Consider the following 16,743-nt stretch of genomic DNA (forward strand, 5'->3'; position numbering starts at 1 on the left):
TTTTTGTTGGTTCCTGCTTTCTGCCCACAGACCATAGCAGTGCTTTGCCCGCATACATGTCACTTTTAGGGGTCCTAAGCACAGTCCTCTAGGGCAATTAGAGCCAGGAACAGCAGCTCATGTTTTTTTGTTGGTTCCTGCTTTCTGCCCACAGACCATAGCAGTGCTTTGCCCGCATACATGTCACTTTTAGGGGTCCTAAGCACAGTCCTCTAGGGCAATTAGAGCCAGGAACAGCAGCTCATTTTTTTTTGTTGGTTCCTGCTTTCTGCCCACAGACCATAGCAGTGCTTTGCCCGCATACATGTCACTTTTAGGGGTCCTAAGCACAGTCCTCTAGGGCAATTAGAGCCAGGAACAGCAGCTCATTTTTTTTTGTTGGTTCCTGCTTTCTGCCCACAGACCATAGCAGTGCTTTGCCCGCATACATGTCACTTTTAGGGGTCCTAAGCACAGTCCTCTAGGGCAATTAGAGCCAGGAACAGCAGCTCATTTTTGTTGTTGGTTCCTGCTTTCTGCCCACAGACCATAGCAGTGCTTTGCCCGCATACATGTCACTTTTAGGGGTCCTAAGCACAGTCCGCTAGGGCAATTAGAGCCAGGAACAGCAGCTCGTTTTTTTCCCCGCTTTATTTTAACCGCTTAAACCCCAAAAACCACTGTTTGACTGTTGCATGGTATGCGCCCTTGTGTATTGCTGGCTGTCACACATTACACATAGAGATAACATTAAACATGGACATAGCATTAAACATGGGCATAACACTACTCATTGAGATAGCATTAAACATGGAGATAACATGCAACATATCGGAAGGATTTCATTTTGCAATGTATCAATTTTTATTTGGAAATATAACTATTTCTGGTTTGAACACCAGTTTTACCGTCATCTATGTGGGACAGCCATGGGTGCCAGGCTCGTGCCGAGTTACGCCAACCTTTTCGTAGCCGAATGGGAAGCAGAACAGATATGGAACAACAGACCTGGTGCTGTGGAAGAGATATATATCGATGATGTGTTAGTTATATGGAGGGGAACACTGGATAAATTACATCAATTTATAGAATACATCAACCAGAACCAATACAACCTAAAATTTACATTCAACATACTAAAGCAAAGTGTTGAATTCTTGGATGTGGAACTATTCACAGAAGGCAATGCTCCAGAAATTATAAAAATGCTACCGATGCCAATGGTTTCATTGATTACACAAGCTGTCATCACCCAGCATGGTTAGATAACATCCCCACTGGACAGGTGATGAGAATAAGGAGGAACTGTACACGGGACCAGGACTTTATTAAACACACCACAGATATTAAAAGTAAATTTAGGGAGAAACACTATCCAATAGAGTTATTAGCGAGAAGTCAACAGAAAGTGGAACAAATGGATAGATCTCATCTACTAAAGGAAAGCCCAAACATAATATGAACAAGAAAGATTTCAGTTTCTCATTCATTAAGGAATATAATACTAAGGCTCACCACATTAAAAAGATATTGCGGAAGCACTGGCATGTCCTGAAGAGCGATGACATTTTAGGTCCCCTCTTACTGGAAAAACCTCAAATCACATACAAAAAAACACAAATAATTTGAAAAAACATTTTCCTCCCAACAAAGAAAACAGAAATTAATTTTAATACCTTTCTGGGCAAGAAACCCATTGGTTTTTTTTCCCATGCGGTAGGTGCAAGATGTGCACCTACCTACCAAGGAAAACGAACAGTTTTATCAGTAATAGGACAGGGACTACATACGAAATGAAGAAATTCATCACCTGCACCACCAAATTTGTAATTTATTTATTACAATGTCCATGTGGTGCGCAGTATGGGGGAAGAACAATCAGACCACTTAAAGGAAGAATTTAGGAACATCTTGGGAACATTATGAATTCAAGCATTAAACACGGCGTCCCACGATACTGTAATCCATGTCCTGTTTTCTCAATTAATCCATTTTGAATCATGGGAATAGACATTGTATATGTATTATATGTATTATACATAATTCCAATATTTCGTATTATTGTTTGGCACTTTTCCACCCTTATTGCTCTCTTTTCCCTGGATTCATATAGACATTTATGTATAAACAAAACCCGTAGTATGTTTAGTTATAGTTCATATATCCACGTTTAATGTTTTATCATTCATGCAATCACATCCTTAAACGTTTACACCACCTTCATGTTAATCCGTCTTCAAATGTCATTGCTTAACATCTGCACTTCACGGCACAGCAGGACACTAGGAGGCGATGCAACACCAAGCGAAGAGACAGCCCAACGGACAAGGAGAAACCGCCGTTTCTATGGGGACGCGTCTAAACAGATTGACGTCAGTACGCACATCCAGCCTCCAATACGTTCTCCCGTATTGTGGAATAACGTAACAGCGCCACCTAGTGGACATGTGCGTACAACACGTCCTCATGTTCTGGGAAACAACGTCACACCGCCATCTAGCGTACATGGAAGAAAGTACAACGAATTAACACACACAAAAAGAGTGGAAGAAGCGATCAAATACTTTTTTCCTGAAGAAGCCATTTCAGCCGAAACGCGTTGAGGAAAGACTTTTTATTTCACTTAATCGTTTGACTTTTACAGATTTATATTTTATATATCTTTAAGTACTTTTAAAAAATTTAAATAAAAGGGATATTCCCATAATAAATCTATATTTTTAAATATAAGCAGCAGTTGTTTATTCTCTGGGGGTGGTTTTCACGCTCCCTGGCTGGAAGAAGTTGCCGCACTGTATCACAGCGTTCCGGGGATTGGACCTGAAATTCCACGACATTTGGAGAAGAGATCCTGGACACCGTGGGCTTCCCCTACCCCCCTCCCTGAGCACACCTTGCACATATTTTATGTGCATTGGATCCCGTGAGTGCAACCATTTACTACCTTTTTCACGAGCTGCTATGAGAAGGGAATGAGAAACAGACACAAATCTTCAGCACTATTGTGAGTGCAACTAACGCAATATAATTAACACCGTATCGTCTGAATAGTCTACACTATTGTTGTTTCGTTTGTTTTACTTACATGAGCGCCCCCTATTGAAATTGAACCTATACTTTACAACACCTGGAGAGAGTTGTTTTTAAGGAGGCAGCTGTGAGAAAAGGGAAGTATTTTTAGAGATTTCCTTATTTAGCACACACTATTTTTGGGGCACACCGGTTCTCCTCACAATCTTTTTACTAAAGCACACACACCCAGGCACTCACACTAACACAACCAGACAATCATGATCAATTATTCACTTAAAAACTGTGAAAACTAGAACGCATGATATGCCCATCTTTATTCAGCGATGGGTATGAGCCGACAACATCTTCCAAATCTTCTACACATATAGAATATTGCAAAACATAGTATTATAAGCACTATATTTTTAATATTTTTTATATTTATTAAATATATATTTTATATAGCTAATACAATCTAATTAATCAAGTTATATTTCTTCCATTGCTGCTATATCAGCGCCACCTACTGGTCTTTCTATTTTCTTCACTAAACTTTGAAGGAGACTTTAACATTTCGTATAATTTGTGATATTTATTACGAGCGAACAACACTGAATAAATTCAGCAAAAACCCCCCAAAAAACTCAACTTCTGGAAACTTAAATAGAGTAATTTGTAGACTGCTTGACACTGTATATGTGCCAATTCAATCTGTGACCTTAAAATTGGAACAAGAATTCTTATATTCAAGGTCAAACCAAGAGTTTCCAGCTAATGGAAACAGACATTTGCTCCTCCTGAAAATTGATTAGAAAGGAGCATTATTCTCCATTTACAAGCCTTTCATTTGGTAGTTTATCTTAAGCGTTCAAAGGATGAAAGAAGGACACCTCGTGAATTATCTGCCTGCCTGCATTATCAATAAAATGTAGTTGCGTTGCCAGCAGGATATACAAGGGGACTCTGAAAAAGGGACAGATTGGCGATAACAAGGCGGCTCTGGCCCTTTAAGGCAGGCGGCTAGTGCTGGAAACAACAGGCCACAAGTTATTTTTTTTTTGCTAATGCAGCTTGTCCCAGCCTGTTGGTTAATAGGCATGTGCAAATGGGTCAAAAACACATTTTTCCGGTTTGTTTTTGGCCTATTTGTTTAAAAGAAATTAATTTAATTCCCCGCCCATTCGGTTTGGCTGAAAATTTGGGGATGAAAAATTATGCCCAGTGCCCACATTCACTCTCTCTCTCTCACCCCCCCCCTTATTGTTCATTCTCTCACTCTCTCTAATTTGTTTATATGAAAGTACAAATTGTATTGTAAAATATTTTATTTGTTGGTATTAGGGATGGGCTTTCTTGATATTTTTGCTTGTGGCTCGAAAATACCTTTAACCATTCAATATCCATCATCAGTCTTCTCAGGATAACTAGTTAATAGAAATGTAATGCATGTAACCCTGAGCTTATCATCCATTCATTAGTTCTGTGAGAGAATGGTCTTCTTCATTCACCAAGCATCTTCTGAACAAGGTGTTCAGAGCAAACTTCTCATTGATCTTGACAGGAGCTAAACTAAGCAGTTCAACTTCAGTGAAACTTTCTGTGTTGCCAAGAAAATTTTATGAAGCTGCAAATGGATTTTGATGGAACTTGTTGGTTTGGAGGTTTTTTGAGACCATTCTGATTTCAAATCACCAAGAGGGACACTTTTTCTTTAGGAGGAATGGCTCTATGGTAGGTCTTCACCTAGATTTTCAATGACATTTAGAAAAAGAACAGTGCAATGTATGTACATAATGGTATTTAGGATATAATTAGAACTGTAGAACACTGTGATACCCTTATATCCAGCAAACATTCTGAGCTCCTTGAAAAGAAGGATATCATGAAGGAAGGTGGGTTTTCAAAGAAGGACTGTCACGATCAAAGTGAAACACTAGGGAGAGGACTGAGTTGGCCCATGATCATCTCAGCCCCAAGTAAATAGAACACAAAGTCTCAATGTAATGCCAGTCAGCAAAAAATGAAATGTGAATACATCAAAGGTTAGAAGAAATCACAATATAAACAAGGTCAACGCTGTGCATACAAAAATCAAGCGTATCTCATTTAAATAAGCACACAACGTATATTTGGTGGTCAAAATATAAGTGTCTGAACTATAAAAACGAGGAGGACAATGTCTATAAATACTAAGACCAAAGACAAAGAAACCCGATGAAGATCAATATTTCCAACCTTCAGCCATATTAAAAACTAAAAGTGGAAGCGTATTAAATATTTATGACAGTGAGTCATATACAAAAAAAGGCAACATAAATTACCTACTTCAGATGCACCTAAAACAACTTAATAAAGATGTTTTAGGTGCCTGGGAACAGCTGCGTAAAGTCTATTTTCTGTTCTTCATCTTCCATGAGCCAAATTGTGGCTTTGAGATCCACCAAAGGCTATATAGTGGGGTTTCACTAAACAAGGGTAAGCCATTTTTTTATTTTATACAGCTCGTTTTCATGGTGTATTTAGATTTTTTTTTAAATGTAAAAGTGACCACTACACTGAGCCAGAAATGGACTAGGTATGAAAATCAGCACTTTAAGGCCAGCAGGCCACTGTAATTAAAATACATGATTCTGATATCGCACACTGACGCATACACACTCATGCTAACAGACACTTACACATACACACTCATGCTTACACACTCCCTCTATCAAACACATACATATCCAAGCTAACGCACACACTTATGCTAACACACACTTACACATACACACTCATGCTAACGCAACCCCTCTAACATACACATTCATACTAACACATACTCATGTAACATTGTGTTTCGTGATCCAACTGTGTTCTTGTCCAAGTTGGACTGGCCCTGTTTCAGGATTTTGGGCTGGCCTGAATAGCAATTACCAGACTGTCCCTGGACGTGATCAACTGCATAAAGCGCAATAAATAGAGAGACCACCTAAGCCATGTTTTCCAAGACATAAATGTCACATGTTATTAACGGGCATATGTGCCGATCAACAATATTTAAAAAAGGGATATGTGTCCTGGGAAATATGCTTGAGTGAAAGCCATTTTATTGCTTAGAATATGTTAGCATGATAAGTGTGTTTATCTTTTAAAAATCACTCTGTGTAACTTAATTTGATTTGTTTCCAGCCTTAATAATGTTTTTACCACAAGGTGGTGTCATTCTACCGTTCTTAAACAAGAACCCTGCATCTAATTCCAAAAATATTTAAAGGTATTTTATGTTTTAACACACAATTTAATGTAACCTTCTGTACTAGAGTTTTGAGATATCTACAAAAAGTCAGATTCCAAGTGCTTCTAGGAAGACGTCTTTGTTCTTCCTGTGATGGCATCACACTATTCCCCATGACAAGCACCTGAGCTGCGGCTTTTAGATCTGTCCACTTAGATGAAAGCAACTTTGTGTCTCATCTTCTCATTTCTAGTTCTGTCAACTTCCCGTTATCATAGAATTTGAAACAAAGAATTCAACAAGCGATAAGAACCAAGCGGCCCACCTAGCTTGCCCATTTTTCCTGATGTGGAGACTTATACCTTAATCAGTCAGGATTTGGATAATTATTCCTCCATGTTATTGGACCTATTTGGTGATGGCTGCCTTTTGCAAGGATCAGGAGAAGGTGAGATATCATCAGATCAGGAAATCAAAAGATATGTTGATTCTGTCACCTTTTTGTCCGACGTAAAAAAGTACCTTCATTTTAAATGAAATATCTCCAACTATTGAGCAACAGAAAAAGCACGCAATTATAATAAATGATTAGAAAGCGCTGAATGCGACAGTTTCCCTTTAAGATCTCAAACAAACATAAAGGGATATTTTTTTAAGACATGGCTGAGGGTAACTGAATCCGTGAACCACAAGTCAATCTGATTTGCTGAGATGATAATCTGGAGCGTTTAGTGCTCTGTTTTCTCCAGGGACTCCCTCGGGTTACTGGCTGGTGAGATCATTAACAAACACACATAGGACACACTCGACTGAAACATTAGTATGAAGCACTCGCCTTCCCCGATCGCCCACTCACCCTTGGGAAGGCCGTAGCATGATACAGCCTCCCGGCGATGTTCCTTTAACAGTTTCATTACTCATTACTCATTACTCCTACATTTTTACAGTTTTTTTTTTTTAATTCTTTATTTAGAATTTTTCACACTACGTATTGCATGGTCGGCATATGACGGCAATCACGGTGAGCAAACGCACACGTGTGTAAAGTACATGGCCCACGTATGTTTCAAGTCCCCACCGCTTCACATCACTCAGAATAGACACCATTGCAAGTTTTTTGTAAACAAAAACAGTTAACATTCAATATACTAATAATGATCATACAAACCTATCCATCACGACCATTACTCAAGGGTCTGGGTTTAGCCTTTACCACTTCCTCTCGTGAAATAGGCCTGGCAATTGTTAGTAGATATGTGTTAATTTCCTAATTATATTTGCCTTCATGTACCTGTTTTCCCTCAGTTTTAATCATTTGGGTTATACTGTATGACTAAAGGCCCGTTGTGGTCACCCATTTGCATCCATATTTTTTTTTCAAAATAGGAGACGGTGCATAGCTGTTTCGCCGATCCTACCACAAGCTGGTTTATTGTCATATTCGTGAAAAAAAGGCTTTTAGATAAAATGCCTGTTTTATGTAACAGTCTGTTCTGGCAATATGTAACTAGTCATTAATACCCAAATACCTGGTCATTAATACCCCAATACCATTAATACCCCAGGATACCATTACACAAGCCAAATTATAACATAACAAAGGCATCGACTCAGATCATGGAACCTGCCCATATGACGAAAGCCCAACACTGGACCCATGGGGAGTTGTACAAATGTGTGAGAGGGACTGAATCTTCAGTCACTCTATAGCCCAGTAATTAGTTTTCCAATAAAATGCAAGGAAAATCTAAAGCCCTGAGCCCTAAGTCTTGGGACCATGCTTACCGACCATAACATGCAACGCTTCATATTTTTTACGTACGTTTCATTGACTAGTTTCAAAATAAACATGGCAAGAGCTGATGTAATATATAATTATTGTACACTGTATTGTCATTGCCAAGTATCTATCCTGGGTTAACTTTAGACCAGTGCCGCGTACGTAAGAGATGATGTGATCGATGGACGGTGGACGTGGTCTAGCACATTGGAAAATGATTTTCCTACTAAAAGCAGAGATACATTAGATGTAATCTGACCTCAGGCATGTTATATAAAATGTTTTTAGGGGGTACTAACCTGGATCGTCATTACCTAAGACAGTGGGTGACGTTCTTCACCTTTTTAGTTGCTGCCATATTGTGTAACCAAGGGAGTGCCCCTAAAGTTATATATGGATTAATAAAAAGAATCAAAATGTTTTCCTTAAAAATGTTGCCCCTTAAATAATTAATGTATCTACTTCCATTAATTTAACCCAAATAGTTGAATCTCAGCAATGTCAGTTTAGATGAATCCCTCCTACTTCCAGCCGAAGCTGCAGCGTCGATGCTCTTGAGACATGATACTAATAAAAATAAAGAATCAGTGTTTTGATTACATAATGTTTATATATATATCGCTCAAAAGTTTGGGGTCACTCAGAAATGTCCTTGGTTTTTAAAGAAAAGCAAATGTTGTCCATTGAAATTACATGAAATGAATCAGAAATACAGCACAGACCGGGTTAATGTTGTAAATTACTATTGTAGCTGGACGGCAGATTGTTAATGGAATATCTTCATAGGCAAACCCTTTTGCGATTATGTTACAGCTAGAAATGCACCCCCCCAACCCCCCCTCAAACTTTTGGGTGAGGAACAGCCAAACTCACACGGTTTGCTGAAGACAGTTTACTGTCAAAGACCTGGCAAGACTAAGCACGGCAACAAAACACAAGGTCTGCATCAAGAAGGTCTCTCCCGGGCAGAAATTTCAAGGCAGACAAGTGTTTCCAGATTTTCTGTCCATGTCCAGCAGTTCCATCAGCTCAACAGAAAACAGTGGGATGCTGGTACACCCATTTACTGCCTGAAGAAGTCTGGTCAGAGGTGGTCTTCATGGAAGACTTGTGGCCAAAAAGCAATACCTTACAATGTGGAAACAAGGCCAAGCGACTCAACTAGTTTGTTTGGAGAGCCGTACAAGAATGTTTGCAGCAACAGTGAAGCATGGTGGAGCCTCCTTACAAGTTTGGCATTTCTGCAAACAGAGTTGGTTATTTGGTCAGAATGAATGGTCTCCTTAAAGCTGAGAAGTGCAGGTGGATATTTAACTGTCATGCAGTACAGTTAGGGGGCATCTGATTGACCCCAAATTAATTATGCAGAATTACAATGACCCCAAAAGTACAACCAAAGTCATGTAGAACTATCTCCAGCGTGCAAAAAAACAAGGAGTCCTGGAAGTGACGGTATGGCCCCCACAAAGCCCTGATCTCAACATCATCGAGTCTGTCCAGGAGCTGCCAATGCTGCCTAAATCCACAGAAGAACTGTAGTTAGTTCTCCATTATGTTTGGAACAACCTATCTGCCGGGTTCCTTAAAATGTGTGCAAGTGTATCTAGAAGAATTGATTTTATTTAGATTTTCTAAATTTGTTAAATGATAAAATAAACTATTTGCATGTCTATTTTTGAAAGCATTCCTACTGTACAGTATTTTTTCACAGTAATTTTTACACAGTACTATATATAGTGAAGAGTTACTGGCCATCAGCATTCTATTAAAGTATCTCAGATCACGTTCACCTTTAATAGAACGCTTAATAATGTTTCTGCTTAACTGGTGTTAATCCTAAAACTACCTATTTTTATTTCTCCTGGAACATGACTCCCGGATATTATGTAGGGTGGATGTTTGTGTGTAAATGAGTGAAGCACACTTCCTCATTCGGGGGCAGGAAACAAAACTTCCCCGTGGCAATACACCATGGGAAGGATGGAGACAGAAACTCAGGCCGGATGTCTCCGAGGGCTGTTGCCATGGAAACTATGTGCAGCTAAAAGGCAAAACTAAAAGTCTGAAAATCTAAAACTGAACTGGGAGGGGGGGGGTATGTTTTATTCAAGTATTAGAATGGTTTATTTTTTATTCGGGAATTATTCGTGTAGAATTTATTTAGTAAACATCTGAATTGACTTTGGTAACCCAACATTGCGTGTTGGCCAACATGACAAAAAGGCCACATGATGTAATGTCCAACGGTATGGACAAGGTACCCGTGGGTTCCTTGAGGCTTCCAGTACCCATGCATGGGCAGATACCCAGCAGTGCTGCCTAAGGTCAGGAGGCAGCTGCTTGGGATTATACAAAATATAGTTGGCTTTCCGACTGATCCATCTTTAGTCAAAGAGACACTCTGTGTATCCCAAAAGGCTGCACCTATGGGTGCTTTAAGGACATGTTTTAAGCTATGTAACCATAGACCAATGATTGCAAACACCATACAAAATCGTATAAACCTATAATTACTTAAGTCAACAAAAGTTGATGTTTATTCCATCTCAAGCTGTTAATAAAATGTATTTATAAACCTTACGCATTATATGAATAAGTCCATCTGCTCTGAATTTCACAAGCAATAAAAAAGGGAAACTCTTTCTCGGGAGGCAGTTTCATGGTCTGTGTAAAGGGTTAACCTCAGGAAGGGTATTGTATGACTTGCCGGTTGGTTATCAGTGCAATATCAGGAAGCATCACTTCCTCTTGGTGAGCTGGAAAGCCTTCTCTGGAAGCAGCTTGCAGGATGCTCGTGTGTTGTTAAGGGAAAAGGAGTCTGTGGGAACGGAAGACTAAACGCCTGGTGGACTTTGCACTTTTTGGGAGCTGTGTGTTTTTAGTGGTTCTTCCCATAAATATAGAATTATGAGGTCATCTGGCCAAGCCACGGCTGAGCTTTTTCGAGCTATGGAGTACCCACCTAACTGAAGAGGGTGCCTCTTCAGCGAGAGGCCAACAATGATGTCTTATCATGGAGCCCCACACAAGGGAGTAAATGATGGAGATCAGTAGATGTCCTATGATGGAGCCTCCCACAAGGAGGTAAATGAAGGAGATCAGTGGATGTCCTATGATGGAGCAGCACACAAAGGTGCTTGCTGTTTCGTATAGGTTTGTGTACGCAAAAACAGAGGCATTAAGAGCAGCCCCAAAACATTTGGTTACAGCCTGTGTTGTATCCAAACGTATAAATGTGGTTAGACAGATACACTTTAAGTTTATGAAGTTCCACATCATTTTATTTTAATGAAGCTACTTGTGTAGGTTCTTGTGGTGGTCACACTGGATTGCTTGGCACCAGCCCAGCCAGGCACTTACACAGTATGACCTACGGTCAGTCCCAGCTTCCTGGTAGATTTTGCTTTGGCCTAATAAATTGTAAGCACAGGGGATTTTTTTTCCTATGGGATTGTAACCGTTTCTTATGGTTGCCACTCAAATGGTAGTAAGGAACTGTTCAAGGATGCCAGCATGGGGTCTTGTGATGGTTTACACATAGATGACTATGTGCTGTTGGTTATAATGAGTCCTTTTACAATATCTTCAGCGCAGCTGTGGGTCTCTCAACTCTGCAGACATCTATACAAGTAAACATTTGCTGTAACGATATTACAATGTAAATGGAGTCGTCTATCATTCACGTTGCATGGGTTTATTAAGTGTGATGAACTTGAAAATGTAGGATTTGGGAAAAGTGACAGATACATTTTAGCTGTGGGATATTTTACCATGTGCGGCAAATCGGGGCAAATTATTCACTTGTAATTCACCTTTATAGCTATGTGAGCTCATACCGCAGACCCACTTGTGAATACTGGAGCGGCCGCTCAAATTCCCACTTGCTTAGTATTTTTGGCCCTACAGTATTCAGGCTTTCGAGCACAGTCCTTATGTGGTGGATGACCACTGCTTGCTCACCTTAATTCAATACTTCTTTTCGAGCTCACTATGTACCTGCTAGGGCATATCATGACCTAAGAAGGGGACAAAATACATAAAAATTAAGGAATTTTAAAGAATTTTACTTAAATCAAACTGCGGGATGGCTCCAGGGCCAAGACTCGCCTTCGGCTGCACTTTTGTCATTATCGGCCCCCCAGCCTTTACATGCCGCGACTACCTCATTATCTTAAGTGTGGAGTTCGTCATTGAGCTGAGGATTTGGGAAGGTACTAATCCATCCTTACATGACACACACGTATACAATAACCCACTCTGTGGATTAAAAAAAGCGCATTTATTTTGTTTAAAAATTATACAACAAATAATGAAATTACAGGTCATTAATAACGAAGACAGAAAAACCCAACTTGCATAATAATAATGAATATTCCCCACCTATCTTTACCTTGTTAAAGAAATGTTTTAACAAGTGTATAGCGAGAAACGTGCGCATTTCCTATCCCGACAAATGTCATTGTCAGGCTAACCCGCAGAACAGGTGGTGCCGTAAAAATACTGCCGTTGTAAGCACCATTCTGCTACTAAATCCTTCCGGATGTGCGCTTTTTCAGGAAATACTAAAAAGAAGAGGAAATTTTAGCAGCAACAACAAAAATTCTGCTATCCCCAGGTGAATCAGAATTTTTTTTTGGAGGGGGGGTTGATAAATGATGATAAGATGATAAGCCTACTGTCCAAAAACACTAATTTTGGGAATAAGTGACCTAGTTGGAAAACCATAAGAAAGTATGAAACGGGACGGATGGTGGAGGGAGCTTCATCCACTTGCAGCTCCACTCAACAGTTCCTTGGGTTAACCTGCAAAGCTCCCAATTAAATATGTCGGATTACATGAAATATATAACCTAGAATGCTAAAACTGGTATTTTTTTCATTGGAATCTCAAAATATATAAAATTTCCTCAGGACTCGGATAGCTTCTTACCTTGCGGACCTCCTATGATGTAATGTAGCAGCTATTATGTCAGTGGGGGTCTCTATTTTATGAGGCTAACAACAAATGCCCCGTTCAAGCTGTTCAGCCTACTCTTTTGAATTTAACACTTTTGTAACTTAATACATCCTTAAAAAAACAGTACTGTTGAATAGTCTAAACCTTTCCCGGTAAGAAACTTCTAAAAATTCATATTTGTCCGAAACACTTAATTCTCATGCGACACAAAAACAGGCACCGATAAGGTATTTCCATGGAAACTGAAAAAAGTTTCTTTAAAAAAGTCTATGTGTTGCTTTTAGATCATTAAATCTTCAGGAGAAAGAATTAAAGGGCTGATCCGATCTTCTATGAGCTGAACACGCTAGAGAGGGCAATGAATGTTTCATTGATGTGCAAACAGCCCCCTTAAGGACAATGGATGGTCCCTAAACCCATTGAGAACAATGCATTTTGAGCCCGTACATGTACGGGCTTTGTCATTAAGGGGTTCAGAATGATGTGCAGATGGCTGAATCCAAATATTAAGTTTGTAATATACGTACATCCATTATCTGGTTCGCTGGAAGAAAACCGCAACGTTCTAAGAGTTCATGCGCTGCTCCCACACTCCGAGCCTAAATCAGATCTCCTGACTCGCAGCGAAACAACAGGAAGGCAAGAGACTTCCGCAGGAGCCAGCAAATAAAGGTACAAACTCCTCGATGTACAAAAATATTAATTTATTGCAGGTTTGTAGTTCGCCGCATAGCACACAGCAGGGGGATTATCGGCCTGAGGGGAAACATGAAAGGAAACACCTAACGCGTTTCGCGCTAGGCGTAGCGCGTCTTCATTGGCATAGCTGTAATAGATGTATCCGTGGAAATTAAGTTCCTTTTACATTTTTATGTCATTTATTCGTTTGAAAATCTTAATCTCGAAAAAAGCCCCCCCTCCAACAAAACTGATCTCTATTGGCTTCCAGTATTAAAAAAGGTTTACTAAAAGCGTAATAAAAAGAGCTTTGACCGTTGCAAAGCAAAGGTTCGTAATATTAAGAAAATAATGGAAATGGGGAATTCTGGTTGTTGAAGCTTTAAGTATCTCTTTGGTTTCGGCTCCGTATAATAGAGCTTTCGCTTATTATAGCGACGGGAGGTACAGGAACCTGGCAGTTATCAGGATAACATGGAGGAAGAAAGTGCCATTAGGGACACCAGGAGACGATGGGGGGGCAGCAGTTCTTAAAATGTTTTAAGTAGGCACAAGCTCATGGAAACCAGTAGGAACGTTATGCTGGGCTTGTGTCAGCGCGCCTGCCGGATCATTCACCGTAGCATGAGGGGGATTCCCTCATCTTAAACAAAATGCCGTTTTCTTTAAAAAAAAAAAAAAGTTAATGGAATTTATCCAACGGAGATTTATTTCAGAGTCTCTACCGCCACACCTTTATACATACATTGTTGGTGGTGAATGGACTGAACATGGAACATTTACCTAAAAAAAATAGCTCTCTCCAGGGGATTGGGATTGGGCCCCGTAGTGGTTATTTTACCAGGTCTAAATGTAGCGTTCAACAAAGGTCTGCGAACAAATTATAAAAAATATATCAGGGTAAACAATGGCCACGTCATATGCTGTTTTTTTTTTAAAAAAAGGAGCCATTTTGTTTTGTTCTTAAAATCGATGGACATCTTTTGTGTACTTACCTTTTTTTGATAGTTCTCGATGATCTAGTTTAGCGATTATGGCCTATGTTCTGCTTGCGTTCCTACAGTCTGAGCAATTAAGAGCTCTGCGGCCCTGGATGAACATAAATACCACACCACAGTACCATAGATACCCTCGATGTCTTACGAAGGCGGACATTGCATGCCCCCCCCCACTACTCAAGGTTTCTATGATGGAGGAAATAGAAGCAGAGAAGAAAGTGGTATAGATAGATATAAGATGAGAATTGATTTAGTACAACAAAGATGCCCTCTTGTATCTCCTTTTTCTATACATGTAAGAAATGTTGGCAAATATGTCATAATTAGACTGTTTTAATTAATCAAGAGGAGCTACTGTTTAGTATTCCTCGTCTGTAACTCATACAGAAGGGAACTGATTATTCAGTGCCAACATTTACCATCTATTTTTTTTTTTTAGAAATCTAGCCCAAAAATGCTTTGTGTGCAAAACCCTGTTTGACATAAGACATTAAGGCAAAGGTAAACCGAAGTATTTACAAGTCATTCAGATCTATATGACCCAGACATGAATACATTAATGTTGATTACATATACACACTACCATTCAAAAGTTTTGGGTGACTTAGCTGTTTTCATGGAAAACAAGGAAATTTCTAGCTGTAACACAACGACAAAGGGGGTTTCTAACAATCAGTTAGCCTTTGTAAACTTAATGGGAGTGATAAAGGGCCTCTGCACGCCCATGAAGATATTCATTAAAAATCAGCTATTTCCACCAACAATAGTCATTTACATTAACACAGTCTATGCCGTATTTCCGATTCTTTTTGTGTTATTTTGATGGACAAATTTAGTTTTTCTGTCAATAACAAGGACATTTCTAAGTGATCCCAAACATTTGTACGGTAGTGTACACACATATATATATATATATATATGTATCAGGACTGTAAATTTTACTAAATACTGGATTAGCCAGCGACTAGTAAAAACCTAGTTGATGAATATTGATTTTGGATATTAATTACATGAGGTGGTATAGTGACCTTCCACCTTACTGGTGGACAGTGATGACATCTCTTCAGCCCTGTACATATGTAATTCATGTAGCAACTTGTAGGAATCAGATACAAAGATACAGCCGCACATCCCTACGGTATTTACGCCGCCGTTGTAAGGCCTCTCAAAGAAATCAGAACCGTCCCTTTTGGATCCTCTATTGCCATATTAGATCGGCTGATCCAGACAAAGGAAAGGAGGTTCCTGCCCCAGCCAACATCAAGAACCTGTGTTTGGATTCCTCTCTGAATAAGCACTCGCCAATCCCCTTCATCCCTTCTGTATCTTAGACAGTTTAATTGCCCAACAAGTGGCTCTTCTGACCATCCATGGTCGCTGAAGAGACACCGGTTGACCTTACTAGCGTAAACTCTTCTGACTCATACTTAAACTAAAACCACATGTACATGGCTATGCTGCATTCGATAGGCGAAGGTTGGTTCTGTGCCCCCACCCTGAAAAATACAGCATAATATTTGCAACCTTATAGGTTTACTTAACACTTGTCAGTGACAATCCTGGTCTCTTACTGCAGAACTGTGAATACTGAGAGCTCCGAGCGCTTATAAAAGATCTGCACCCACATAAGCTCTGTCTGACAGAGGATCGTTAAATGCCAGAAGAATCCTGAGTTCTGGTTATTCCTAGCTCGTTATTGCCCCTGGGCCTGAGGAAAAAAAAACAAAAAACGATATCATAAAAAATATAAAAATTACCCCACGGCCACAGAGTTTCATGAAATACACAGTCAAATTTCAAATGCAAAAGCTAGTTAAAATTTTGGAATAAAAATACTGTACAAACGTCAAGAGCAAGATCATGGCTTTGTTTGTTCGGAATATGCCCAAGGTGGTCTGAATCACCCCTTGCGTTGAATCTGATCTCTACCAATGTCTGTGATTTAGAATCTTCCTTTCGACCTCCACCTCGTTTTTGGTTACAGTCTCCTGGAATTCAGTCACAATATTTTTCATGACAGTCAAATAAAAACAAGTGACTCAGACCTTGTCGTGATTCTTTAGAGAGAAACGCGGTGTTTTCCCGATTCGAGGAACCACTTCATTTTGAGCATCTGGTGCCT

At 39.6% G+C, this 16,743-nt stretch overlaps 1 long non-coding RNA gene across 1 annotated transcript; it reads right to left on the minus strand.

The window, feature by feature from the left end:
* Window positions 1-492: 492 nt before the first annotated feature.
* LOC128503498 (uncharacterized) lies at window positions 493-3,079 on the minus strand. The gene is made up of 3 exons (XR_008355246.1): window positions 3,065-3,079; window positions 2,198-2,475; window positions 493-993 (listed from the first exon to the last, which is right to left on the minus strand). It is a non-coding gene; the product is annotated as an uncharacterized LOC128503498 (long non-coding RNA).
* Window positions 3,080-16,743: the final 13,664 nt, after the last annotated feature.

The sequence above is a fragment of the Spea bombifrons genome, chromosome 8 (assembly GCF_027358695.1).
Source record: "Spea bombifrons isolate aSpeBom1 chromosome 8, aSpeBom1.2.pri, whole genome shotgun sequence".
NCBI classification, from domain to species: domain Eukaryota; kingdom Metazoa; phylum Chordata; class Amphibia; order Anura; family Pelobatidae; genus Spea; species Spea bombifrons.